The sequence below is a fragment of the Perca fluviatilis genome, chromosome 5 (genome assembly GCF_010015445.1).
Source record: "Perca fluviatilis chromosome 5, GENO_Pfluv_1.0, whole genome shotgun sequence".
NCBI lineage: Eukaryota > Metazoa > Chordata > Actinopteri > Perciformes > Percidae > Perca > Perca fluviatilis.
In genome coordinates this window covers 31,664,589-31,691,935 of record NC_053116.1, presented here as the reverse complement: position 1 = coordinate 31,691,935, position 27,347 = coordinate 31,664,589, and the positions used below count along the sequence as shown (strand labels likewise).

The 27,347-nt window shown below is 40.9% G+C and overlaps 1 protein-coding gene across 1 annotated transcript in view; it reads right to left on the bottom strand.

Annotated features, from left to right (window-relative positions):
• LOC120559298 (plexin-A1-like) overlaps window positions 1–27,347 on the bottom strand; it is a 296,826-nt gene that overhangs the window by 252,345 nt on the left and 17,134 nt on the right.

Below are 27,347 nucleotides of genomic sequence, written 5' to 3'. Positions count from 1 at the left end.
ATATTCGCCCACAGACTCCAAAAAAAACAAACAAATGAGGGCACTATCGGCTTTGTTTTATTGACTTCTCGTCTCTTGGCTCACACAGCTCTGTGGAGTGCATCTTTTAAAAGAAGACAGGGCCAAACATTGCTCCTCGCCGTATTGATTGTCTGGAGGTATTAAAGGATCCAGCAGACAAAGTGTGCACACGCACACAGAAATACATACACACAAAAATGTCACCTGTGACACAAGAGTGCATGCCAGTAGGAAAACGTGTCATTTTGAACAGCATGTGCATACAAAACACATGCAGAAGGAGACCTACACACACACACACACACAGAATCACACACACAGGCCGGGACACTGATGTGCAGCATGGTGATAGCAGGTAAACATCCATAAATTACAAGAAGGGCTGCAGGAAGAATCCTATGGTATATTAACAACAGAGCAACAGAGCAGAGAAATACAAGCACCCTGCTTCTAAAAGAAGAAAAAGGGGAGAAAGGGAGAGGACTGGTCCAACACGATAAAACGGGAAAGACAGTGAGAGGGAGAGAAAGTGAAAGCTATTTGGCTTCATACCAGTTCAATATAAAAGGCAGTGGAGATGGTGGAAAAGATTGCTGTAAGCGGAAACTACGGGGAAAGTGAGAAAAAAAGAAAAGGAGATCTATATTTTCCATCCAATAATTCCGCTTTTCCAGGTATCTAGAGGCTGGGGCATATCCCTGAATGCACCGAGGTACAGGTAAAGTCTTGGTTGCTTTGTTTTTAGTTTAAGTGCAAAAGCAAGATGGCTGCTCCGAATGCTCAAACATCACACCATTGTTGCAATTATTATCATCAGCGCGTGATTTCGTTTTGACAAAACTGATCCACCTCGGGGCGCCCTCACCCAATAAGAGCGTGTGCCCCATGTAGGCGGAGTCCTTTGCAGCGGCCCGGATTCGAAAATCCGACCTGCGGCCCTTTGCTGCATGTCATCCCCTCTCTTTCTCTCCGTGTTTCCTGTCTATCCACTCTGTCACTATCTAATAAAGGGGAAAAAAATAGTGCTAAAAATCTTGAAAAAAAAGAAAAGTGATCCACCTCTACTGGTTGGTAAGCCCAGAAGCAACCAGTTTACGGAAGGTTGTTCTCTGTGTAACTTCATCACTTTGGTGTGGCTCAACTAAGGATGTATTGGTAGTGCTGGATACCATGGCAGTCAGCCTTGCTGCCAGCTTGTCTCAGTGGTCAACTGGGGCACTGCAACAAAACCACATTGTTCCCATAAGTGCAAACAACATATCTGTAAAACTCTTAACAAAGAAAAGGGGGAAGCAAACCAGTAAGAGAAGAACATTTTGATGTATGCACCTGGTAACGTAACGTTTATTGCAATGAGAAGGCTGCATCTTGGAACAAGGATGAGTTCTCGCAATACATCCATGGGGTCAACCGTGATAAGAAGGCATTATATTTACTGTACTGATTTACCTTCCAGGATATGCAAAATCTGTGGCACGAAACAAAACAGTGGTTCAAAAGGCTACTGTCATCGGGAAATGTTTTAAACCGACCGCGTACCCACACACTGTCCAACCTTCTTTTCATTGGTGAGTTCATTGGTTTATGCTCGACAAAATAAAGAGCACAAGGCAAAGGCTTGTTTCATAATGGAGTTTGGTCAGCAAACTATTCTCGGCTCTTATTTCTGCTGCTGTTTCTCATTCCTCCCTTTCATTACATTCCTCCCTCTCCCCCTCTCCCCCTCTCTCTCTCCCTCTCTCCCTCTCTCCCTCTCTCTCCTTTTTTCTTTTTTTTCTCTCTCTCTTTTTTTTTTTTTTTTTTTTTTTTTTTTTTCTCTCTCTCTCTCTCTGACACTTCACTTCTGGTCAATAGCGTCTTTCATCTCCAGCCCAGCCATGCTTACAGTGGCCCAGATGATGATGCTGTTGCGTGTCCCATCCGGACAATACAGCTACTGTTATCATCTCAGACACACACACACAAATGCACTAACATACATCACACACATACGGAATGTGTCGTGGTCCACAGGATTTTTACACACACACACACACACACACACAAACACACACAAACACACACACACACACACACACTCAGGGATCCTACTGACCTCAACACAGACATAATTAAGATCAAACACACCTGCCCACACACACTCATGCACCGCCCATGCGAGTGCACGGCAGATCAACGCGAGAATGTACACACTTGAATAGACAAGAGAAGAGGGAATTTAACTCACTATACTAACATGTTAAGATGGCTATTTTTGCAGCATTTTCATCTCACCTTCTCTGATGCATTTTACAAATTCTATAAATAAGTCAAACCCAAGCAGCACACATGGACTCAGTGGCTATACAGCTTGAGGAGCAAGTGAAGCTGAGAGCTGATGATGTCAGAAGAGGAGGTGTTTGACTAAACTGGGACAAAGAGATGAGAGGAACTGAAAAAAACAAGTTTCTGATTTAGTTTTGCTTTAATGTCTGAATTACATTAAACAGGGAACAGGGAAAAAATGGTTACGTTCATGGATGAAGACATTGTTTAAGAAAAGAAAACTCAAAAAACTGACTGTGGACACAAGAAAAGAAAAGGTAGAAAAATGGTATAGAATATTCTAATTGGGTAAAAACTTTCTTCCTGCTTCGCTGCACACAATCCTAATCCAAACAGACTAAATTCATGCTATAATTGTGTGGTTATTACATTGTGTGTGTGTTTGTGTGTGTGTGTGTGTGTGTATGATTTACTAAGAAAACCGGGCCTTACTGGCCACTTCTGTGTGTGTGTGTGTGTGTGTGTGTGTGTGTGTGTGTGTGTGTGTGTGTCAGGGCCATCCCTAAGCCCACCTGCCACATCAGATGAAGCTGTAGAGACGCTCAGGTCTGTCCCGCGCTGATTTATTGTTGTTGGCACATCGATTGCACACATAGCCGCAGACCTTGGCCAAACACTTAGGCAAATTTATACACAACACTTCTTTAGCATGGAGCTCACATCCAAGCCCAAGTCTGCGTCTATATGCATGTGTGTGCATCCTGCATCCATTCAATCTTGCTGTATTTACTACTAAAAACCACAACACAACACACACACACACACACACACACACACACACACACACACACACACACACACACACACACACACACACACACACACACACACACACACACACACACACACACACACACACACATCGGCCAATACATAAACTGTTACGTACACAAAGCATAAGCATTGGTAGCCTAACGGTGCAAACCACAGGGTAAACATTTACATGTATTCCCTTTCCATTTTAAACACATTTCTTCTGGATGAAGTGAAGCGGAGAGACTGTTGGGGACATGAGCTGGAAATAGGGATGGGCAATATATTGATATTATATCGATATCGTGATATGAGACTAGATATCGTCTTAGATTTTGGATATCGTCATATTGTGATATGACACAAGTGGTGTCTTTTCCTGGTTTTAAAGGTTGCATTACAGTAAAGTGATGTACTTTTCTGAACTTACCAGACTGTTCTATTATTTGCCTTTTCCCCACTAAGACATTATGTCCACATTATCCGCAATATCGATATCGAGGTATTTGGTCAAGAATATCGTGATATCTGATATTTTCCATATCGCCCAGCCCTGGCTGGAACCTTCACCTGCATTTACAGTATGACCCTGTTGATGAAAGCATGTGAACCTACTGTAGACGTTTGGTTTTCTACAAATAATCAGCAGTAGAGTTGGTTATCGTTTTTTTTCTGATTCCAGTGCTAAAACAATACTTTTCAAATGGTGGCGGTGCATAGGGTGCAATAGGTAATAGGGTATTTTACAAAAACTCTGAATGCATCACGAGGCTTACTAGTTTCAAGTGAACGCACCGTCTGTTGTTTTTCTGACAACGGCAGCTGAAGACTGTTTAACGTCCCGCCGTTGGAATCCTCTACAGTGAAATACAGACACCCTTTACACCGTTCAGCTGTCAGCATTTTAACCGTGTTTATTCCAGCTGCTAGCTAACGGTAGGCTAACGTTACCTGCTGTCAAGTGAAGTGTTAACTAGCGTCATGTGCAGCGATGCTCCTGTTGCCTCTAACGTCTGTTTCAGAGCATCAGAGAGCAGCGCAAAAGGCATTTAATTGGCACTGAAATGAGGCACCGAAATCTGCGTTGCAATTCGGTCCGGTAGATACCGGTCGTTTAGGCACCCGTGCCGTATTAGCACCGGATTTCAGTACCCAACCCTAATCAGCAACCACGGTTGAAACCACTGATTACTCTGAACCGTGGGCTTCGTAACACCACTCTGGACTCACACCTTATGCTAAAAGTTCACGCTATTTTATACCTCCTGCTGAAAGTTTAAGTTATTTGAACTTTGACCGTGTTTGCCGCATGCACAGTCAGTTTTACAACTCCATGTCTAAACAAGAAGCGCATACATGAAGAATTCATCGGATTTAAAAATAAATGTGTATTGGCTTTTCTTCAGCCTTGAGCTTAGGGCTGTGTGTGCATCCAGCCCAACAGTGAGTGCCTCTCAGACTGCTGATCATATGATGTGAGCTGCATAGGCTCTACACATGATTAACGGTAGGAGCTGTGTTGACTTCACAGAGACACAGTGCAAAGGCAAAGTATAGCACTGATCTAGTGATGAAACAACACAAATGCAATAGTTTTCATCTCTGAAACCTCTTCATCTTGTCACTACTACTTAAAGATCCCCTCAACTCAAAAGAGGTGTTTTCTTACGTTTAAGTCCTCTGAAATGTCTGAATTTGACTATACTGTATCCGTGCAACGTGTGTCACTAGAGAGGGGTTTCCTCCACATTCTTCTACTGAAGGGGGAGGCGTCTGTGCTAGGGATGGGCATAATTAATCAACGATCGATGAATGATTATTAAGAATTTCGTCGATGATGTTAATTTGTTGTCGATTAAACTAATACTGGTTGCGTTGCGTAGTGTGAGTCTTGAAGCAATTACATTCATTTCACATTGTGGCAGCAATTAAACATTTTACCACTCGGGGGCAATATTTGACTCCATACTCAGTTACCTGGCGGCGAGTTTCCGTTTTGATTTCAAAAGTAATCATGAAGAGGACACGGACTACGTTTACATGCAGCCAATAACCCGTTCAAAACCGGAATATTAGCAATAACCCGGTCGCGCACGGCCATGTAAACACCGGCAAAAACCCGAATATGCTCATATTCCGGTTTTTAAAATCCCGAATATGCCCTTTTCTACCCCTTTTCTAACCCGAAATTTTGGTCATGTAAACGCGTATCGGCATATCTCCATCAAAAGGAACATTGATTTGTGTTCTGCGCATGTTCTATTCGCAAGGAATCTTGGTCTTTTGAGTAGAGGAACTTTTTGTATGCGCCAGAAAACAGAGTTATAATAATAATTATATACTATAATAATATAGTTATATATATATATATGTCAATGCAGAAAATCTGCGCGCAGTATACCGGAAGTAAACAAAAAGTAGAGGTAAACATGGCGAGACGCAGCACAGCACTACACTTTTGGAGCGAGGAGGAAACCAATTTCTTTATTAGTTTGGTGAAAACCATGAATATAATGTCTTTTGTTGACGGCAGAAAGTACCGAGATAGTGAGATTTATAAGAAGGTGACCGAAAAGTTATTGCGTCTTAAGGTTGTCCATAGGCTACGTCCAGACGCTAACCGTGCGTCGCCGTTTACGTCGGGATATTGCCAATTGATTACAAATTCCATGTAGGAGTAACTCTCTCTGCTCACGCATGTGAACGGGTTATTCCGAATGTTTCAGAAACCCAAATAGTGACCTTAACCCGACCATAACCGAAAATTGACAGCTTGTAAACGTAGTCATGGCGAAGTGTGGTGTGGGACCATTTAGATTTATTTTTTTTAAACACTGAGATGCCGTGTCGACTCACATGATGTAGTGGACCACTAAACAAAGTGTATCCGAGCCTGGTTATGTTGGTGGCGGGCGCGGTGCATCCTGCTCTCAGTCTCAACCTAGCATTGTGTACTGTGCACTTGCCTAAAAGCTGAGATTCAAACATACCCCAGGGAAGCTTGATTTGGTACGTCACAGTTTTCGAAAGCCAATCGCTTTCTAATGTGAAAAAACAGCCAGAAAAGAATCCTACAACCCGACTTTTCAGTACAGAGAGCGAAAACACGCAAAACACATCAATTGCCGGAGGGACCCGGCTCCCAGCCGTGGCGCTCCAGTCCGGCTTCGAGGGACTTCCGCCTCCTGTCTGAACCCGGCTCAAACGTGTACAGTAGGGCGTAATCTCTCCGATGTTTCTAGCCATCTTGATGCGCACTGATTCACCGTTCAAATTAGCGCAAGCAGCAGCGGTTGGCAGGCGAGGCCAGTTCCAGAATTTCTAACCCTAACCCAGAACTGTTTTCTACTAGTTTTGTGGAAAAAACAAAGTTAAACAAAATATTAATTATAGAGTAATTTTGCATACTTTAAAACATGTCCGGAGAGGGACTTTAAAGGTTTTTCTGTGGAGTTTTTTTTTTTTACTTCTAGTAGGCTAAGGCAAGGCAATTTTATTTATATAGCACATCTCAGCAACAGTGCAATTCAAAGTGCTTTACATAAAACATTAAAAGCAGTTAGAAATGAATACAAAATTAAAAACAGATAGAATACAGGAATATTCCGACTTTTCACAATGCAGTGCAATGAATTAAAAAAAGGCAACGTCAAAAAGATAGGTCTTCAGCCTGGATTTAAAAGTAGTGCTACGGAGATGTTTTTCCTATGAGTGAGATGTGCTGCAATGGGCCAACAGAAGCAGAGCAGAAGAATACCGCAGGCAAATAAACCTGGATGTCAACAATGCTGGATTTAAAATACTTTTGCAAATGCTTAGATGCAGCATAGCAGACATCTCAAAGTAAGCATGCAAAATTCGATCTGATCAATTCACTTTTTTTTTTTTTTTTTACTTCATGCTTCTTGCAACAGATGGTAGCAAAGTTAAAGTTTCAGTGCAGGTCAGATGAGGACAGGGGAAAAGGAGAATTGAGAAGGGGGGCAGGAGGCGGACACTTGAACGTGAGGAGATTTCTATTTGGAATCCATTTTTCAAAAGACGTTATATTGACAAGTGCTAATGCTGCAGACTGTAGTCGACTCACACCCTCTTCTCATCGCTTTTACCGGATAGATAAGACAAGGAGGAAGGCAGAGGATGAGGAACTTGGTTAAATTGAAAGGAAACAAACTGTAAGAAATATCCAGTTTAAAAAAACAATACCCTGAATCCAGCTTTGTAGGCATTTTTAGACATGCATCTGCCAGTAAAGTGAAAAAGGTTACTTGGTACCGATTTTTGGTACGGAACGTTGACAAAAGTGTTGTTTTTTACCATACTAACAGAGAGTATCGGCTCTAACCTGCTTTGTTTTAAGATACCGTCACATGTTCGCAAAGAAAATAAACTTAATAGACAGCTTTCATGTGGTGTAACACTCTTAAAGTGATGGTTCGGAGTAATTCACCCTAGGGTCCTTTGCACCATGACCTCGAGCCAAACACCCCCCCAGAAGCTTTTTTCACCTGGGTCTAACACTGGGAGAGTTAGTGTAGAGTAGCGTTATCAGCTGAATAGCTTAGCGCAGGGGCTAATAGACCCACGTTTGTATCTCGTAAGTTACCCCACTAATAATGCCCGAAATGATACCAAACGTCTACACTAGTACAAATAGGTTATGCTCTCATAAAACGATGGATTGGAAAGTTTGTAAGTACACCACAAGTTTATGTAAATAACACTTGCCTGCTGGCTTCTGCTCTCTGCTGTTGTTGTTGCTGCTGTAATACGAGTGCTTAGGGCCGTCTACAAATTACAACACCGAAAAGAGATGCAACAAAAATATTTATTAATTTAACTTTTTTTTTAAAGTAAGTGCTGTAGTATAACTAGCAGGAGACAAGTAATAATTGAGGTAAGTTTGGAGACATTACCTTATTTAATCATTGAATTAATAAATATTTTTGAGTATAGACTCGACCTCAGAACACCGTTCACCCTTTACACCTTTTACACTATCTGTGTTTATATTTAACATGTTGTTTTACTTAGTATTCCTACACATTAAGATGAATGCTATGGCAGACAAAGCAGACCCCTTGTTTTAATTCCTTCTATTTGTGAGGGGAGTTCTTCAACTGGCACTGGATGATGTGTTTTAATTGCATTTTGTCATCTTTTATCTTTTATGTAAAATAATTGGATGTCACTGATGACAATATGTCATATCGCCTAAATGAATTGTCGTTGCTGTAACCTCTACTTATGTGTGAATCGAATGAAATACATTTTTTGTTTTGTATGAGGTTTAAGGAATAAAGAGAATGTGAGTTGGAATGCATGCACACACACACACACACAGTTGTTTTTCCAACAAAAGGGATTAGCAAGAAAGCCTAAAATGAGTCCACTTGATTCATTAAAAATACTCAAGCAAACATGCAGGGAAACAGATGCTTACATAAGGAACATGCAAATAAATGTATATATACACCTGTAAAACACACAGCCACACACACACACACACACACACACACACACACACACACACAACCCACCCATATACATGTCCACATGCATGGAAATGCAAACAGCCAAACAAATACAAACTCATGCATGTGCACCGACGGATATATTTAAACACACTTTTACTTTCCAAGCTGACAGGTGCAGCTCAGCAATCACTCATTCAGACAGTGCAGTGCAAATCTACACTGAACAGAGCTGAGTGGTTGAGCCTTAATCATTCTTAATCTGACTGAGTCTCCTCCACAATACACACACCCTGTCTCCAAGCTCTCCAGAGTGGAAGGGATTTAAAGATTTTTCAGATAAAGTCACACCCTGACAACTGCTTGTTTTGAGCCCTAAATGGACAAATCACATGAGGTTTGATTTCTTTTATTGGTGTTATTTGGATGATCTCAATCTGCCTCTTCGCTGTGTGGATTGGTACTCTCACTGCGCCAGCCACACAGGGAAGCACTTGCTATTAGTTATATAGATGTAGGTGGAGAGGACGATAATAGTTGCAGCAACGTAGTGAGAGTTTTCCCAATTAAGTAAAGAAGTGAGTCATGCTTTTCACTCAAACAGCCTATTATAAGGCTGTAAGTGGTCAGAGCAACCTGACGCCTCAAAGAAGACTTTGCTCTTTGGTTTTAACAACTTCTTTAATGTTCTGAAATGGCATCTCTCCTGAAAATAGTGTACATTTAGCCAGAAAACTGTTGCCATTTCAGTAGATAACCTTTCAAAAATGCTACAAACACAGTATATTCCCATTCAAGTTAAATATATTTGTATCATAAGTCCTGTTTTTGTATCTCTGTCTCTCGATCATGTCATACAACAGAGGAGCGCAAAAGCACTCCAATCTACTCCACCACCCCAAAATATAATTAACATTTTATCAGGGTTGTTGAAAAGTTGATTGGTTTTGTTTGGATTCTTTATCTGCAGAAATGTCAATAGCAACTTCCGTCCATAGATGTTATGAGTGTGCCACGACCTCTTTGTTCCTACAAAATATGCCGCTCCATTAACTGGTACCTGATGTGTTTTCCTACATCTTTTAAAGTATTTTCTCCTATGAGTAAAAGGGTGGAGGGCAGAGGCAGAGCAGCTATCCAAACTACTCTCCCACAAGTAGAAACAAACAAAAACAGCAGCACGAATGCTCAAACTAGTAGTTTTTTCATGGCTCCGACAAGTTGGCCAGTGCTGGATCACGGAGGATAGCCTGAACCTATTTGCACACTACTCTCCAGGTATATGTGTATATTGTTGTCTCTATTGTACAGTATGTTACTAATACATGTCTATTTGTTGAATGTATAGAGAGTTAACACCTACCGAAGTCAAATTCCTTGTGTATGTAAGTATACTTGGCCAATAAATCTGATTCTGATAGCTTGTCTCCGGCTGGTATAGATAAGTTGCTGGTGTTCAACTTGTGTATGAGAGGAAGCACGTGTCTCCTTACTGCCACCCAGGACAACAGTGAAGTTAGCAGTGAGAAGAACGGCATTGTAAAAGTAATACTCAAAAAACGGGTGGGATGGAGGGGGGAAACAATCCTCCCACCCCTCCTTTAGAAAGAGAAAAATGTTTATTTGATGAAGAGACACCTCATTTTCAACTAAATCTCCCATAAAATGTCAAAGAGTCCCCTCTTTTGTCAACCTTTACCTTTATACCAATAAGTCATACCCAACAACAACGTACTGTAGGTTACTTCTCAAAACTACCTATATGGCTGTTCTAAAAAATGATCTATATGAGACTTTTTTGAACTAGCCCCTATGGTTAAAGGAACAGGTCAGCATTTTGAGAAATATGCACAATCACTCTTTTTACGACTAGATGATAAGATTGAGACCACACCACACTCGTGTCTGTTTAGTAAACAGGAAGCGAGAGCCGGGAGACGATTAGCTTAGCTTAGCATTAAGACTGGAAGTGTGTGTGTGTGTGTGTGGGGGGGGTTAGGTCTGTACTTAGTAAGTCCATTCATCCACCAAAATCCTCTCCCTATAAGCACTTAATTAACCATTAAAATGTGTCTGAACAGACGACACATGCTGTCCGTTTTCCCGGGAGGACAGTCTCCTTTATACAAATACACCAAGATTTCCTGTCAACACATGGACGTGCAGACGTACACTAATTGTCCAACAGCGGTGAAAGCGTTATAACAGATGCTGTGAGCTTGTAGGAATGTCTGTGTGTGTGTGTGTGTGTGAGTGTGGGGGAGAGAGACAGAGAGAGAGAGAGAGAGAGAGAGAGAGAGAGACAGACAGATTTGTATGTGCTGACAAACCTTAAAAAAGAGAAATTACTCACTGGATCTTTCCCATGATGGGTGTTGAACTTACTGCAATAAAGTGTGTGTGTGTGTGTGTGTGTGTGTGTGTGTGTGTGTGTGTGTGAGTGTGTGTGTGCGTGTGTGCGTGTACGTAGTCTCCAAAGAGGGGAACCTGCAGCGAAAGCCATTTAGAGGGGCTTTAAGTGCTTGAAAAGGCCTAGAAACAGTTCTTTATCAGAGAATTTGGCGTAGATAATCGAAGCTGGCTCCCAACCGCAGAACAGCAATTTTGCAGTTCAAGAAAATGAGAGGGGGAGAGCAATGAAGGATGGAGAGATGGAGAGAAAGAGAAAACAAAAACACAAACTGCAGAGCCCATTCATTCCACGTCTGGAAGAGTAAAACCGCTGCATTGGGATCAGTATACATACAAAAAAAATTAAATATACAGTACAGATACTACAGAAACACGGACACAAGGACAAAGGAGGAGAGTTCCTACTGTTGCTGATGGGTCTGTGTTGAGGCAGATGGGAAACTAAGTGCATACTGTAGTTTCATATCTGGAGGCGTGAGGAATATCACCATCTATCTTGGTTGAGAGCCTTAATACTTGTGCTGCAATAGAAACCAGTTTTATTGTCACAGTGGTGCTGAAACATTGGCTATAAACTGGGGCTGTTAGTACAAATGTGCAGTCTCAATTAAGAGGGCGGGGACATAAACACACTGATTTGGCAACGCCTGTTCTGCATGAGACTGAGCGGAGCTGGCTTAATGACCAGGCTCTCTTTTAATTAGAATCTACTGAATTAGTAAAGTTGCTTGGAGACAAGACGTTTTTACATGAAAAATGGTAATCATAAAGAAAATTGAGGTGTTAAATATATGAGCCGTTACAATCAAGCTCACAAAGATGCACCCATATACCACAGTTGTATACTTTATCCATTTATTTACTGTATATCTGCATATTGTGTACCTTTCCCTCCATGATGTTGTTAAGGTAATACAATTTTAACATTACCTTATTTTCATCACTTACCAATTACTAGCTAATAGGGGTACTTCAGTGATTTTGTATTTCACTTCCATAAAGTTGGGGGACTTGAGAGTAGGGATAGACCGATTATCAGCCCAGGTGGATTATAGGCCCATTTTTTTGGCAGTTTGCAGATGATCTGTTTCTGCATTCTATTTGCCTGATAACCGATAAAGTTAATTCATTAAAAAGTGCGCTACTTTGGCTCGGCTACAGCTCTGTGTCTGTCCCTCTGCTTTGTTTTCACTGACCACTGAGTCTGACTTAATGTCCCGCCTACAACACTATCCGACAATTTTTTAATGTGTATTATGTTTAAAGTTTTGAATTCATTAAATAATTGCTTAAAGCTTTAGTGTGTAACTTTTTTATATTAATGAACGTTCAAGCCAATTGCCAACTGAGTGGATACAAACCTAACTAAGACTCCACACAACTCTCTGGATTTCTCAGTATGGCTATGTTCAGAAACTGCTGTCGTCCAGCGACTTTCGCACGCAGAAAATCGAGTGAAGATAATTACCTCTTCTGAGGAGGAGGGGTGGGGGTGGTGCGCAATCACGGAAGGCTTGCGTCATGTGGATGCGCCGACTGTTTTGTTATCATTACAATTTGTCATGGAGGAGACAGAAACTACGCATTATAGTTTTAAAGCATTTAAACAAAGTTTTGTGTTGTAGTTTGTAACATTCCAAAATCTTAATTTTGCCTTAAAGGTCCCATGGCATGGCATTTTTTTTTACATTAATATGAGTTCCCTCAGCCTGCCTATGTTCTCCCAGTGATTAGAAATGGCGATAGGTGTAAACCGAGCCTTTGAGAAAATGAAAGCTCAGATGGACCGATCTGGAATCTTCCCTTTATGTCGTCATAAGGGAAAGGTTACCTCTCCTTTCTCTGCTTTGCCCTCCCAGAGAAGTTGGCCCACCCATGAGAAAGAGAGAGACATCATGGCTTGCAAACGAGCAAAGTGGCAGTTGGTCAAGGCCACCCCCCTACCCTCCACCTTGCCACCCTCTCTCCTCCTCAATAGCACTTAAAGCTACAGACACAGAAATGGCACATACTAAGGAAATCTCATTGTGGGACTGGTTCTAGTGGCTGTAATTCTGCACCAAGGCTGAATTTTGGGAACGAGACTTCAGATACAGTATTAAGGGACCACTAAGGCCTATATAAAAGCATCCAAAAAGCAGCATGTCATGGGACCTTTAAAGATTTTCACTGTAAATGCATATCGGTTCCAAATACCCGTTATCGGGTTTATTAACTACTAATAATCGGCATCGGTATCGGCCATGATAAACCAGTATTGGTCGATCCCTACTTGAGAGAAAAAAAATAATAAACAGTTGTGCTAGCAGCGCTGTGAGGCTGTACTGAGGCAACTTTAGCGTTTAACCTTAAAACACTTGAACTAAATGCTAAAGTTGTTACAAATGATCCTGACGGGGGGCATTAATGTCTACACCAAATTTTAAGGCATTCATCCAAAAGGGCAACCATGAATGGGCAACAAGTTTGTGCCAATCCTTCAGGTAAATGTTAATATGTATGTAAGATAATGTAAGATAATTCACTGGATAATTTACTCCAATGTCAGTTGTTTCAACCTCTGGGCACAATGGTTACACGAATGTACAACATTTCATGGCAAAAGTGGACTACAGAGGGGGAGCAACCACCAAGACTGAGATATCCTGACTTTAAGTCCTTAATAAGCTCCAAAAGCACTGGATCTGCCCTCCCCAGAAAAATGCCTACATTGTTTAAACACACAAGCTTTCTGTTGAAAATGTAAAGTCTCCAAGTCAAAACCCAGATAAACCCCCGATATTATAGGGTTCATTTTTCCAGGAGGAAAAGGCAAAGTGTGTTGGGCGACATGTTTTTAAGAGATTGTTTTCTGGAGACTTTCATTTCCTCCTGTAGGTGTCGAGTGATTGACGGGAAGCAGAGTGTAACATGATGCAGCACAGATATGAAAACACTCAACACAGCTACAGTGAAAAAAAGATCAAATTCAGACTTTAAAACAAACCAAACAATGTCTTTGTGTTTATTGTTATGGATTATCCTCCTCTATAGAAACACTTATATTGTCTCAGTCGTTGTGCTTAGTCGGATCGTTTAGAACAGGGATCTTCAACAGGGGGTCCGGGACCCCCTAGGGGGCCTCAGAGTCAATGCAGGGGGGCCTCCAAATTATTGTAATAATAATGGTTTGTTAACGTTTTTCCAAAAACTGAAAAGCCTTAACTTGAATACAACATATTATTAGCAAATATAGATCCCCACTGATGACAGGCCTGCTGGCCTATAGATAAGGTAGTCACTAAGATATTGCACAGATACGAGCCCTACACATTATTGTAGGCCCAGTTTATATGCAACTTAATTTTATACAATATACTGTATGTAGAAGGGGGTCCCTGCTCCGTCTCTCTTTCAGTTAAGGGGTCCTTGGCTTAACATTTTTTGAAGACCCCTGGTTTAAAATATCCATCCAAGTTCCAAGCTGTCCGTTCTGTACAAGCTTGTTTACCGTCGAATCAAACTCACACTGTGGATGATTGCAAGCCTAAATTCAGCCTTATTGACATCAAAACACAGCTGTAATATATATAAAATATATCCAAATAGGACAAGTCATAATTGCCGACAAATACTATAGATTAATAAATTGTCCTTATTGATGCGTATAACTACATCATAGTAAAATGTAACTCAAATTCTACATCAGATTTTAGTTGCTAAAAGTACTACACTATCTATATTTGTAAATTAGGATTAATCTGAGCTCTACTGTTGAGCTATATGCAAACACTTTTAACTGACATTTTGTTGTCCGTAAGTGTCTTTGAACTTACCTATGGGTGCCATCATACTGTAATGGTCAATTGAGCTATACAGGTCCACTCTGCTGCTCTGAACAGCGTATTTCAATCATTAGAAGGAGGTAATAGGAGGTTAAAATAACTTGCGCTGCAGATAATCACAATGAAAGCCTTTTGTGACAAATTAACAGCAGCCATGGGCCAAATGCTGGAAAATTCTCGTAATTGTCAACTCCATCAGCCACTCTTGCAGGACACCAGCCACCATTTGAAGGTCTTGTATAGCTCAACAAAAATCAAGCTGCTCGGTGAAATGGTAAAACATCTGCCCGCCAGTTACGCCAGTACCTGCTGTCCGTTTCCTGCAGACTGAAGTAGACATTGCGGACCCCCACTGAGACAAAATCGAGACAGCTCTATGTTTTGAAACAACAGTTCCTTTAATGCTTTGGGAGATGTAAACAGGAATTATAATGTTGCTACAATTGTAGCCCCATTTTTTTTGCCTGAATATTTGTTCACATTTAAGCATGTTGGCTCCATTAAAAAGTATGTCAAATGAACTATGAGTACACCCTGTCTGCATTGTACACATGTAAATTTTGGCTCGGCTAAGCTCAGCTTATCTCAACTATCAGTGAATTTTTCTATAATTTATAGCCGGATTAATGGACGTTTATTCGCGATGGATTCTCAGAAAATGTTGTACTGAATGCAAAAAATGTATGTGTCATGTCTGTGGTTTTCCTCATCGCCGCTGCAATTAAGTGCAATTGCTATTGTTGGGTCTATGTATATTACAGTTGGGTCTAGACCTACTCTATCTGTAAAGTGTCCTGAGATAACGTCTGCTACGATTTTACACTAAAAATAAAATTGAATTGTGTTCAGATTTGACTGAGTTACGACTCAGAGAAGCGTTATTTTTTTTTGGGGGGGGGGGGTTTACACAAATTGCGGAAACCGGGTGCAAAGGGTTTTAAAGAGTCAGACGCTCCTGTGGCTCCAACTGTTGACCCTGTCAGTGAGCAGGCCCAAAATACAATAACAAACTTTCTATTGTTTTTAGAACAGGAGCATGCACCGGTGTCTTTCACCTCATGCCGTACTGTATCTTAGCCTCATGTCTTTCCCGTGAAAAACCACTGGTTTATAAAATTTGCAATTATTAGCGATGCAAACACTCGCAAAGTAGTTCTGAGACACTAAATCCCCTACAACTCCTGCTCTGTAGCTGACCATGACCTCTGGTCAAAAAAAAAAAAATACCTGCAAACCATCACAATATTGACGTTATTTTAATATTTGTAAGAGCTTTTGTCACGATGACCCTGTATTAATGCAGCACAGATGCACACTAAGGAGACACACTAACACACCCACACACGAAGGAAGGAAATAGTAGGGACTAGGGCTGCACGATATCAGGAAAATATCTACAGTAATTGCGATAATTTTGACTGATATTGCGATTGTGATGTGATTCACGATATTGGAGGGAATGATCGTTTTTGCATCATTATTCTCATTTTCATTGAAAATCATTAACATTGAAAGAAATTAAAATGATTATAGTGTGATTTTTTTGCGAGGATCTGTACCAAACAAAGATTTTTTTCTTTAGTCTGTAGGATACGATTTGTAGGCCGGGACATTTCTGCAGAAACACAATACTTCATTCAGACGCATATTTTGAGCCCCCCTGCAATTTGGATATTGCACTAGTCCATATTGCGATTTCGATACAATTGCGATTAATTGTGCTGATAAACCAGAATATGATTTTATGCGATGTTACATCGAGAACCACAAGCAGCACCTCTTGATCACGTAAGAACGCTCTCAAACCCACAATATGGAGAAAAAAACAGAGAGGTTATTTGCTGTTAGGTTTAGATATTTATGTACTCTCACTCTCGTTTATGTTGCTATTTAAGCTTCTAATCCCCTCTTCAAAGCCTTTTTGTGTTAACTGCTAGATTTCTTTGGCAAATGCCAGTTTGAGCGCTTTTTATCTTTAATACAATCGGAGGTTGTATATTTCAAATACAAAAATACCAACAAAATGGCACGTATGCGGACATAGAAACACACACACACACACACACACACACACACACTAATGCAACTGCTCTACATTGCAGAAGCCAAGCTTACAGAGGAGGAATATCACACTTGATTAAACACTGCCACTTGAATCAGCCCCTCACACACCTACACAGACCTACACACACATGCAATCATAAAGACATATGCATACCTTAGGGCAAGAGGAGGCATCCAAACACACACTCTTAGTCAAAGCTGTCTTCATGTGCATCTGAGAGTGAGGCAGGGTGTCTATGTCTTGCTGGAGATGTAAGTTGTGTCTATGTCTTGCTGGAGATGTAAGTTGTGTAAGTGTGTGTGTGGATGCAAGGATGTCTGCAAGTGTGTGTGTGTGTGTGTGTGTGTGTGTGTGTGTGTGTGTGTGTGTGTGTGTGTGTGTGTGTGTGTGTGTGTGTGTGTCATCTATCCGTATGTCATCTCTCCTCTGATGTGACCTTTACACACAGATATTTTCTTCTCGCCCTGCCAGCAACACTGCTAACACAATTACACTGGGCTAATGAACAGAGGACCCTGATAAAGTGGTACACACACACAGACACACACACACACGTTTCCTCCATGCATATCAATCTCCCTGTAAAGGCTACATTTGCATCTTTGATATAAATGAATGTGCTTATTAAAGTGCACACAGCAGTTCAGATCAGATGGAGGAAGAGCTCGTCTAAATTCGGAGCGTTTAACCCCTCGCACTTCTCCTTCTCATTATTAAATCCAACATTCTTTTCTCCTCTTCGACCAGACCCCAAGACACAAAACAGCTTTGCTCAAACGGTGCTTTAAAAAAAAATTGAATGCAAGGTGATGTCTTCAAATTGCATGTTGTGTCTGAAACAGTCGGGAACCTAAACATATTCAATTTGCCTTCATATACAAATGGGGAAAAGCATCAAAAGTGTTGTGTTTTTACTTAATAAGTGACCGAAAACAGGTAGTTGATAATCAAAATTGTTGTTCTGTAATCAATTAATCCAATAAAGCTCTAATAATCCTGCTTGTCAGTTGAGCGTTTTAGTAATCAGCGCTCCACAGTAAAAGGCTTTTTGAATAAATCTCTGGTGTGAAAACGGCAGTACAAATATACTAAATATCGGCAGCAACTTTTATTTACAGTATCAATACTGACATTTAGAAGCGTGTATCTACAATATATTTCCACATCTGAATAACATTTACAGCAGTTAGTTTCCAATGATCAAATCTCACACAGTGGCTTTCTCGGTGAGACAGAGAAGCTCTTAACATGAAATGATCCCAGTGTGACATTTTGATTAGATTTCACACCAGTGTGAATAAATTTGTTTCATTAGAAGTAGCGCTAATATTTACAAAATGCTCTCAGAGGGCTTTTCCACGGTAATAGAAGAGGAAAGCTCTTCACAGGTTGGTTGCCGTTTTTTTTTATTTTGCAGGGAGAGGAACTTAAGGATTCATGGGAGGCAACGGATGACAGCCATGGAAATGGAAAGATAGAATGGAAACATAGACATAGAGCTGGTCAATATATGGATATTATATCGATATCGTGATATGAGACTAAATATCGTCTTAGATTTTGGATATCGTAATATCGTGATATGACACAAGTGGTGTCTTTTCCTGGTTTTAAAGGCTGCATTACAGTAGAGTGATGTACTTTTCTGAACTTACCAGACAGTTGTAACTGTTCTATTATTTGCCTTTACCCACTTAGTCATTATATCCACATTACTGATGATTATTTATCAAAAAACTCGTGTTTTGGAAAAATTGTGTAAATATTGTGTGAAAGCACCAATAGTCAACACCAGAATATCGTTGCGTTATCGATATCAAGGTATTTGGTCAAAAATATCGTGATATTAGATTTTCTCCATATCGCCCAGCCCTACATATACATTTCTTTACAACAATAAAGTGAATTCTGAATTGATACTGCTTTTGTTGCCTAATGAAGTTCTGATTAGAATGTAGCATGAGACGTGACTAAAATATGATTGCTTGATTTGAGGTACTTGCAGGTTGCGCTAACAGTAGATTTACGTCTTCCAACTTTTTCACCCTCCCCAGCGCAGCTCATTGAGGGGCTACAACCCCAAAGAAATCCCTTTGCCTCCCTTGAATGAATGTTAAAACATATATTCCTCTAGTCTTGTATGTATGATCAGTGTCCATAGAGAACATTTCTAACCTACCCTCACTTCCTGTCATAATATATTCTAATGCAGTGGCTGTCAAAGTGGTCCCTATAAGCCTCCATAGGCGTCCCTGCGACAGAACTAGAGAAAAACAAGACTCGACTATAATTTAATTTTCCTGAAATGTTTCCAATTTGAAAATGTGGTATGATGTCTTTTCCGTTCACGTGTCACTCCCGGCACCACCATCTCCCCATTTACATTTTGGACAGATATATAATTCACGTCAGTCCCATTTGACACAAAATCAACAACAGACCTCTTTTCCTCATGAGGTCCCTGGGACAAAATCTTCTCAAATGGGGGTCTGGAGCCTAATTTGTCTTTACTCAGGGGGCCATGACACACGAACACTGAAAAAACTCTGCTCTAATTCCATTTCTAATCAAATCTGGATCTACATTTTTGACATGACTTTACAGTCGCAGAGGCGTTGCATTGGCCTGATTGCGATTGGACGGGATCATGGGTTGCTGAGCTGAGTCTGGTTCTGATTATCACGTCTAAGAACTGACAGCATTCCAGCACTCTGCTGCAGGGCCAGGGCCTCACAGGGGGGGGGATTAACCACTGCGCACGCGTTCCTCTAATCCTGTAGTACTTTACTGTATATGATGGAACAAAAAGAGGAACTAATGTTAGTGTGTAGATTATGGCTAACCCTTTAACGTGATGATCTGACCTATAGAACCTGATGCTGGCAATCATCAACTTTGCTGAAGAGTCTTCGAGTGCCGAGATAAAAACCCTACCAGCTCCAGGGATGCTGTTCTTCAGCTGAACCGGACCTCTAACCTCCCTGTGGGCAAGTGAAAAGATCATTTCCCTACCAGGAGTTATAAAGTATCACAATGGTGTTATTGCAGTCTAATGACATGTAAGGCATCCAAACACATGAGAGACATTGAAATTCCTCTAAGCAAGAAAAACCCTGGTTGCTTTCACAACTTAAACTAAATCTCATGCGTTGGCTGTATAGTGTGGTTTATTTGGGCTGGTCTGAAAGCTGGGAATCAAACTTTAGCGTGGACTAAACCACCGGGCCGAGACCACCTGAGGAGGAGGGTCTCAGTTCACTTACAAACTAACTCTGGTTGCGGTTTGTTTGTGGTCTGAAAGCAAACGGACCAAGCACAGGAGTTTATGATAGTAAATATATGACTTCAAAAGCTTAACTGCTATTGAATCCATCTGCTTCACTGTTTGTGAATGAATGAAGTGATCAGTATAAACAACGCATATTGTTATAATGTATTAAATGACTTCATAAGAAGGACAATCATGGCTGTGAATGACAACACATTATTACAGTAAGCTAACTAGATAACATGTAGATAGCAGGGACAGGTATAGTGAACCTGACACAACTAAGCCATAAAACTACTGGGAGGAGACCGGAGTTCATCTTTGGTCCACAGTAATAAACACATGATGGTATACAAACACAGACATGTATACTCTCTCCCTCTTATTGCCACACACACACACACACACACACACACACACACACACACACACACACACTAAAGAAATCCTTCATCTCGGTCACTCTCTAACACATACTTGAATAACTTCCCCTATACAGCAGCACATGGACTTTGTACAGATCCTTGTGCAAACTAATCACCGAGTTCCACTAACACACATTTCACTCTTGAACACAATCTTACACGGACATTGCTCTTGTTAACATAATAACATCTTAACCGAAACCCTGCAGCCACGCTCTCTGACTGGATGTGTTTATCTCAGGCATGAGGACTTGAAGGCTTGTTGCATTTCTATAAAGCAGCTATAGACATTCACAATTTGCTCTTGTTAACCTTAAAGCAATAGTTCAGCTGGGTGCAGCACTGTAATGTAGATTTTGGCAGGCAGATGCCCATGGGGGTTCATAAATAATCAGCTGCATATGTTTGCTGTCCTGGTTGAGAGCGGTGATGTATTGGAACTCGCCTTCGTCTTGCTTTTCTTTCAGTGTGAAAATCATAACTCAAGTGGTTGGGGGAAAAAAAAAAGTACTTCCAGCCAAATTATAGTGTTTCGGTTGTTGTTATTGTTGCTTGCCCTTTTGAACAATGATAATAATAACCTTTATGAAGAGAAAGAATAATAAAAAAACTAATAATAAGTTACACTTTATTAATCCTGCAAGGGAAATTACAATGTTTTCACTCTGTTATTATTACACACAATAACACACAGGGCTGAATCAGACACACATGCTCAGTACCTATACATGCTACCAGTTCCAGCTACCAGTCCACCACCATACTTCGGTCCATATGGGGACTTGAACCGACAACCCTCTGGTTTACAACCCAACTCCCTACTGACTGAGCTACTGCCACCCTAAACAGCAAAGCAGAGATTGGAGAATAAATAAAAGAGTGACAAACAATAAATGAGAATTATAATAATAATAATAATAAAAACTGAAAAATAAAAGAGTAAAATATTCTATATAAGTCTTTTGAAATAGAAGAATAAGGACCACGCTCAAGTAAGAACAGCTTTCAAAAAGCTCTACTTTTAAAGTATAGATAAAGAGGGTCGGTGAGAAAAAAAACACACACCCTAGGCCCTGCTAATGTTGACCGGTTGTTGCAGCTCATGCCAAGCGCACGCTGGAAAATGAAAATACTGTTCCATTGTGAAATATCAGTATCGCTCATATCATCCATCCACATCCGGAGACCTGCTGCTGCTGCTGAATAAATATTCAGTCAGACTGTGTTACAGCAGAGTCCTCCTGATACTGCCGTTGAACAGTCTTTGCTTCAGGCATGTGGAGGGGACACCCCTGGGCCTGGGGGTCAGAGAGGGCGTGAGAGCACAGACAGGCCTGGCTGGGAAAGACAGAGAGACGGAGACAGAGACAGAGACTGAAGGGATAGTGTCTCTGTGGATGTGCTCCAAGGCAGCAATCCAATACTGTAAACACGCCGTCTACCCTTAACCTGGGAGCCACGACCCCCAGAGGACGCTGAGAGAAGATTTTCAGAAGAGTTCATAAGGTTATTAAACAGCAGAGTCCATCTTGACAAGTCGTTTAGTACTTGGGTCATAAAATCGCACTTTTCTGAAGTTGTTAATGATCCCCTTGCTCACTTAAAAAGGTCCTGAAACACTGCTACTTCCTGGGAAATAGAGCATCTTCACTGGTGACCTCATGCTGCACTAGTCCAACCAACAAAGTCATCACAAATCACAGGACGCCCCTGTGGCTAAGAGGTTAAGAGACAGGCTCTCTTCCTCGTTTCCTGTCAAATAAAACGTCAAATGTCATAATAATTATGATTTAAAAGTCCAATGTGTAGGAATTTCTCCCATCTAGCATTGGGATCATATATCGCAATCAACTCTCTCGCAACACGCAGTTCAAAGTACGTATCACAGCTACGGTAGCCTTCAAGCTTCAAAAAGCCGGTCTCTTGCTCTTTTCAATATCCTTTATCTTTTTCTGGGCGAAGAAGAAGACTCCTGCTCCATGTTTCCTTCTTCAAACTTGCCGGGGCCGGGAAGCGACGATACCCATTAGCAGCATTAGCAGCACCTGTGAGTTTATCATGCGACAGCAAAAACGCGAAAGGTGGAGTAGTATGTCCTGTATGTCCCTTACCGGCTAATGTATTTCAAGATGGCGCATGAATATGGAGCGTCTACCCCAGTTCATGCAAATGCAAACGTAAAATTTCAAGCCAAAAGGAATACTTGGAATTGATGGTGGAGGTCAATATTCACGAAAAAGGACACGTTTGTGAACGGGCAACACAGATTTCGATAATGAACAACTAAACACGTTACAAACTGGACCTTTAAAAAAGAAAACACTTTTCTAAAATCATACCTTTCTGGCTGACTATCAAGCCGCTTTCTCTCCAGAACTGATTCAGTCATTCACTCTCCACATTCACATCCTGTCATACTGTTTGAACAGGAAATACATCACATTAAGGGAGCAAATGATACTATCCCATGGGAACTTTGAGTGAAAATATGTGGCCACTGAGCTTTAAGTTACTGCTGGCATCACATCTTACTCTATTTCTGCTAAACTTGTTTTCAATTTAACACCCTGTCAACTGAAAAGAACATGCATGTCCCATAATCATCAAAACTTTTTGACCTGTGAATCTACACAAGTCATTTTGGTCTTAATGTCTTCTATTTCGTCAATTTTGAGGTTAAAAAAACTCTTTCCCTTTGACTGCTTTGTCATACACTTGAGACATTTCCTTGGGGAAAGTATCAACACCTTGAACCAAGGTTCGCTCAAAAAGATCACAAAATTGTCAAAACATTCTTGAACAAAGTTGATTTTCGCTAAACATAATAAATGATCTAATCATGCTGTCGGAAGTATCATTTTTCATAGAAAGACTCAATATGACTGCCGCATGAGCCTACGGGTTATAAGCTATATAATGAGCAGCATTGTTTTTAAGTATAACTTACCCAGTGAGCCAGTATCCTACAGTTACTGCACAATAACTCCAGTGGCTCAATAATATAATAAATTGAATTTATATAGCGCTTTTCATGGACTCAAAGTCGCTTAAATAAATAATATGACTCGTCACTTCCGACAAGCAGCAGACTACCAGCTGATTTTAGTTAAGCAAAGATGTAGATGTAGCAGAAATATCATTCGCTGGGCTTAAAGGGTTATTTGAATATTTTAAAAGTGGGGCTGGATGAGGTGTATGGCGCTCGGCACGCCCCCAGTTTGGAGAAGTAGACAGGAGTACCAACATGGAAGCTAAGCAATGTACTGAGGACGGGGGCAGAAACAAAGTATTTTAGCCACCTAAAAAAGAAGCACCTTCCCAAAAAAAAATCAATATCTGTTTAAGTGTACGGAAAGCTCCGTTTTACTTTACGCGGGGGGGTGGACTGAAGCCGTTATCTATGATCTCATCAAAGCCACCAGACTCCATTGGACAAAAACTGTTTTTGTGTGACTTTGGTGTTCTAAAAGGGTTATGAATTAATAAAGCTAACAAATAAACTAACCAATCAAGGCAGCGGTAGACCAGAAACTCCCGTGTTCTGCAAGGTAAAATTGTCGTTTTTGCCAATGGAGTCTGGTGGCTTTGACAAAAACATAGATAACAGCTTTAGTTCCCCCTGCATAAACAGGGCTGAAATGTTCTAAATATAGCATACACTTAAACACATATTGATTTTTTTCAGGGGTTAAAATATGTTTTGCCGCTGCCCCCATCCTCAGCAGTACATTGCTTACCTTCCGTGACTGTCCTCCCGCCTACTTCTTCTAAACTAGGGATGCCAAACACTGACTATGGATAGGTACCTAGTACACCCCCACTTGAAAAGATCCAAACTATCCCTTTAAACTACTACTACCAGAACTTTTCTGGCTGTAATGTTAGACTGAGGCACTGTGAAAACGACAAGGAGCAGCTTATAGTTTCGAGTCATCGAGGTGACTTGTTATCACAGCTGACCTTCCAAGTTCAAATTAGAGCCATAAACCTCTGATTATGAAGAACAGCAGGTTAGTTGGCCTGCTGATTTTCTTTGACCATAAATGCTCTGTTCATAGATTAATAAATCAAGATGAAGAAAAGTTCTGACTTATCCAATAAGAATATGTCTTTGGAGCAGCTCTGCCTTTCACAAATAACTAAAATCAGCAATCCGCAACAACAAAAAAGCATTAGTTTTATTTGCCAGGACTTCCTGGCACAGATTGACGTGCCATATTCCATTTTTTGCGAAGATACATCTGTTGCTGTTGCCAGTGTCAGAGAAGTGATAGCTTCCATCAAAAGCGTTGCATCCCAAATGTCAAGTTGGTTGGAACATTTTCAATCAACTCATGATACACTTTTCCGTTCCTGGAACCTGGCAATGGCCAACGATCTTCTCACAGGCTCAGTTTGTTTATTTGTTTCACCTGGCTCCATAAGCTTTTCGAAGATTTCCATCACATAGCATTGGAGAACTATTATCACATTCACTGACATTTATTTATTCTGGTTGAATGGCTCTACTTCCACCTGAATTCAGGAATGGCAGGTAGCAGGCAAGTTTTTTTTTTTTTATCTTGAAGAAATAAAGAAAGAGTGCAGGGAAATGCAGGAATAATAGGAAGCAGTGATATGTCCAAGACACACACTGACATACAGAAGAGTAGCACTGTCTGAAGGCTTCAGCAGCTTCTCTAAGCACTCTAATCACAAAGACAAGAGCCCCAGTTAAAAAAAAATCCGCAATTTACAGGCTGAGATATGTGAAAAGACTCATTCTGTAAATTAAAATAATCATACATTGAGATCATTTTTCATGGGGTTTTGGAGGTAAGACAGACATGGAGATTAACTTCAAAGTAGGTTCAGGTTCCTTTATGTTTACCTGTAGTTAAATTTTGCAGGGCAAAAGAAAAAAGAAAAGTGGACAGGACATCCATGACACACAGTTCAGAAAAACACAGACAACATGCAATGGGACAATAAATAGCAATACAATGGGACAATATATAATACAGTTAAATTGCTCCAGTGCTAATCAAGATACTAAAAAAAATCTAATAAATACCAATACAAACACTTAAAACTGACCACCGTGACATCTAAAAACCAGTGAATAAATAAATGACAAACGTCCTACGCAAAAAATATCACTATCACCATCATTACTGTCAGATATCACACTAATGTACTGTATGGGCCCGGAAGAAGCTAAATTTCAGATCTACAATATCAGCAGAAGAAATAATAGACTACTACTTAGTAAGACAATATATCATTGTTTAACTCAAAAAAAGGTGTGACACAACAAAACCTGCAACATCTGTCCAAAAAAATCCCTCCTTAAACAGTGAGAGACTGTGAAAAGAGAAAAAGCACTGTTCGTGTGATGCATACTAATTATGTCTGCGTGACTGTGTTTTTGTGTGTGTGAAAGAGGAAGAGAAAGCTCCAAAGATTGTGAAAACAAGTTCCATTTACGGTGATAAAATCTGTTGATCTGGCTGTGCTGGCCCCTCTCAGTATATCAGCCCCATTCATTGCCCTAAAGGACCTCTGGAGTGGGGTAACACTCAGCTCTCGCCTCACAGAGAGAGCCAGATGTTTGAACAGAGGCGATGTGCTCGTTGCGTTCCAGCAGCAATCCCCTTCGCCGTGTCATTGTAGCTGACGCAGTCTTTCGCCAGCAGGCAACACAATTCACGTAAACAAGACAAGTATGAAGTGAATGTAAAAAGATATAATCAACACACGAACATCAAACACCCGGCTGCTCGGAAGCAATGGTGTTGATTTCGGATTGCTCTGCAGACTGAGATGCGTCTAAAACTAATTTTGTGTATGGAAAATGCATGCAGAAGAAGTTGACAGAAGGCATCACTGAATTAACATGGAAAGAGGGCAACCTAGGGCACAGGCTTGAATGGAAGTGTGTGTGTGTGTGTGTGTGTGTGTGTGTGTGTGTGTGTGCGTGCGTGCGTGCGTGCGTGCGTGCGTGCGTGCGTGCGTGCGTGCGTAGCCCATGCTCTGGCCCTGTAGCCTATTTTTTCTACCCTGCAAAATGTGGAAAAATGCGCTGTGACTCCAAGCGGGGAGCAAAGTGCCAGAAAACACAGAATCAGGACAAACACATAAAAATCCATGGCTCCATTAGCCATGTTCAAGCTTAGCCTGGCACGGCTCGGTTTGGTTCACTTTGGCAGCGTGACACGGATTTCAGAACAACAGCTGCACACAAAACTAATTCCAAATCCCCTCTTCAGACTTCAACAAAGACAGATATGTAGATGTATGAGGGTGACATCACTGATTAAACCAGATCTGATTTGTAATAAAAAGGAGCTATTGTCTGCATCTAAATCTACTTGAAGACCCAGTGTGGGAGACAAGTTTCTGGTGGGTCCCCTACATAATGGCAGACAAAATCATTCATTATTGTATGCAGTAATGTCTCCTTTTGTACGATAATGTATATTATGCATACGACTGTCAATGACTCATAAGGACATCACCCAAACATCTTTTTGAAACAATGATTATAATCTAACATGTCGATGCCTTGATTTTGGTGCACTAACACAGCTGGGACAGTTTACAGTGTAACAGTGTGAAGAGTGGATCTAATCATAGGGGATGGAATGTGACCTCTCACCCTTAACCATGGCCCTCTACAGCCGCTGTAGCAGCCTTATCTGATTGGTCTGTCTAGCACGGTAATCATTTCCAGAACCCAAACCAGGCCGCCAAAAACTGGACGGAGGGGGTGGGGGATAAGAGAGCAAGAGTGGGCTGTTT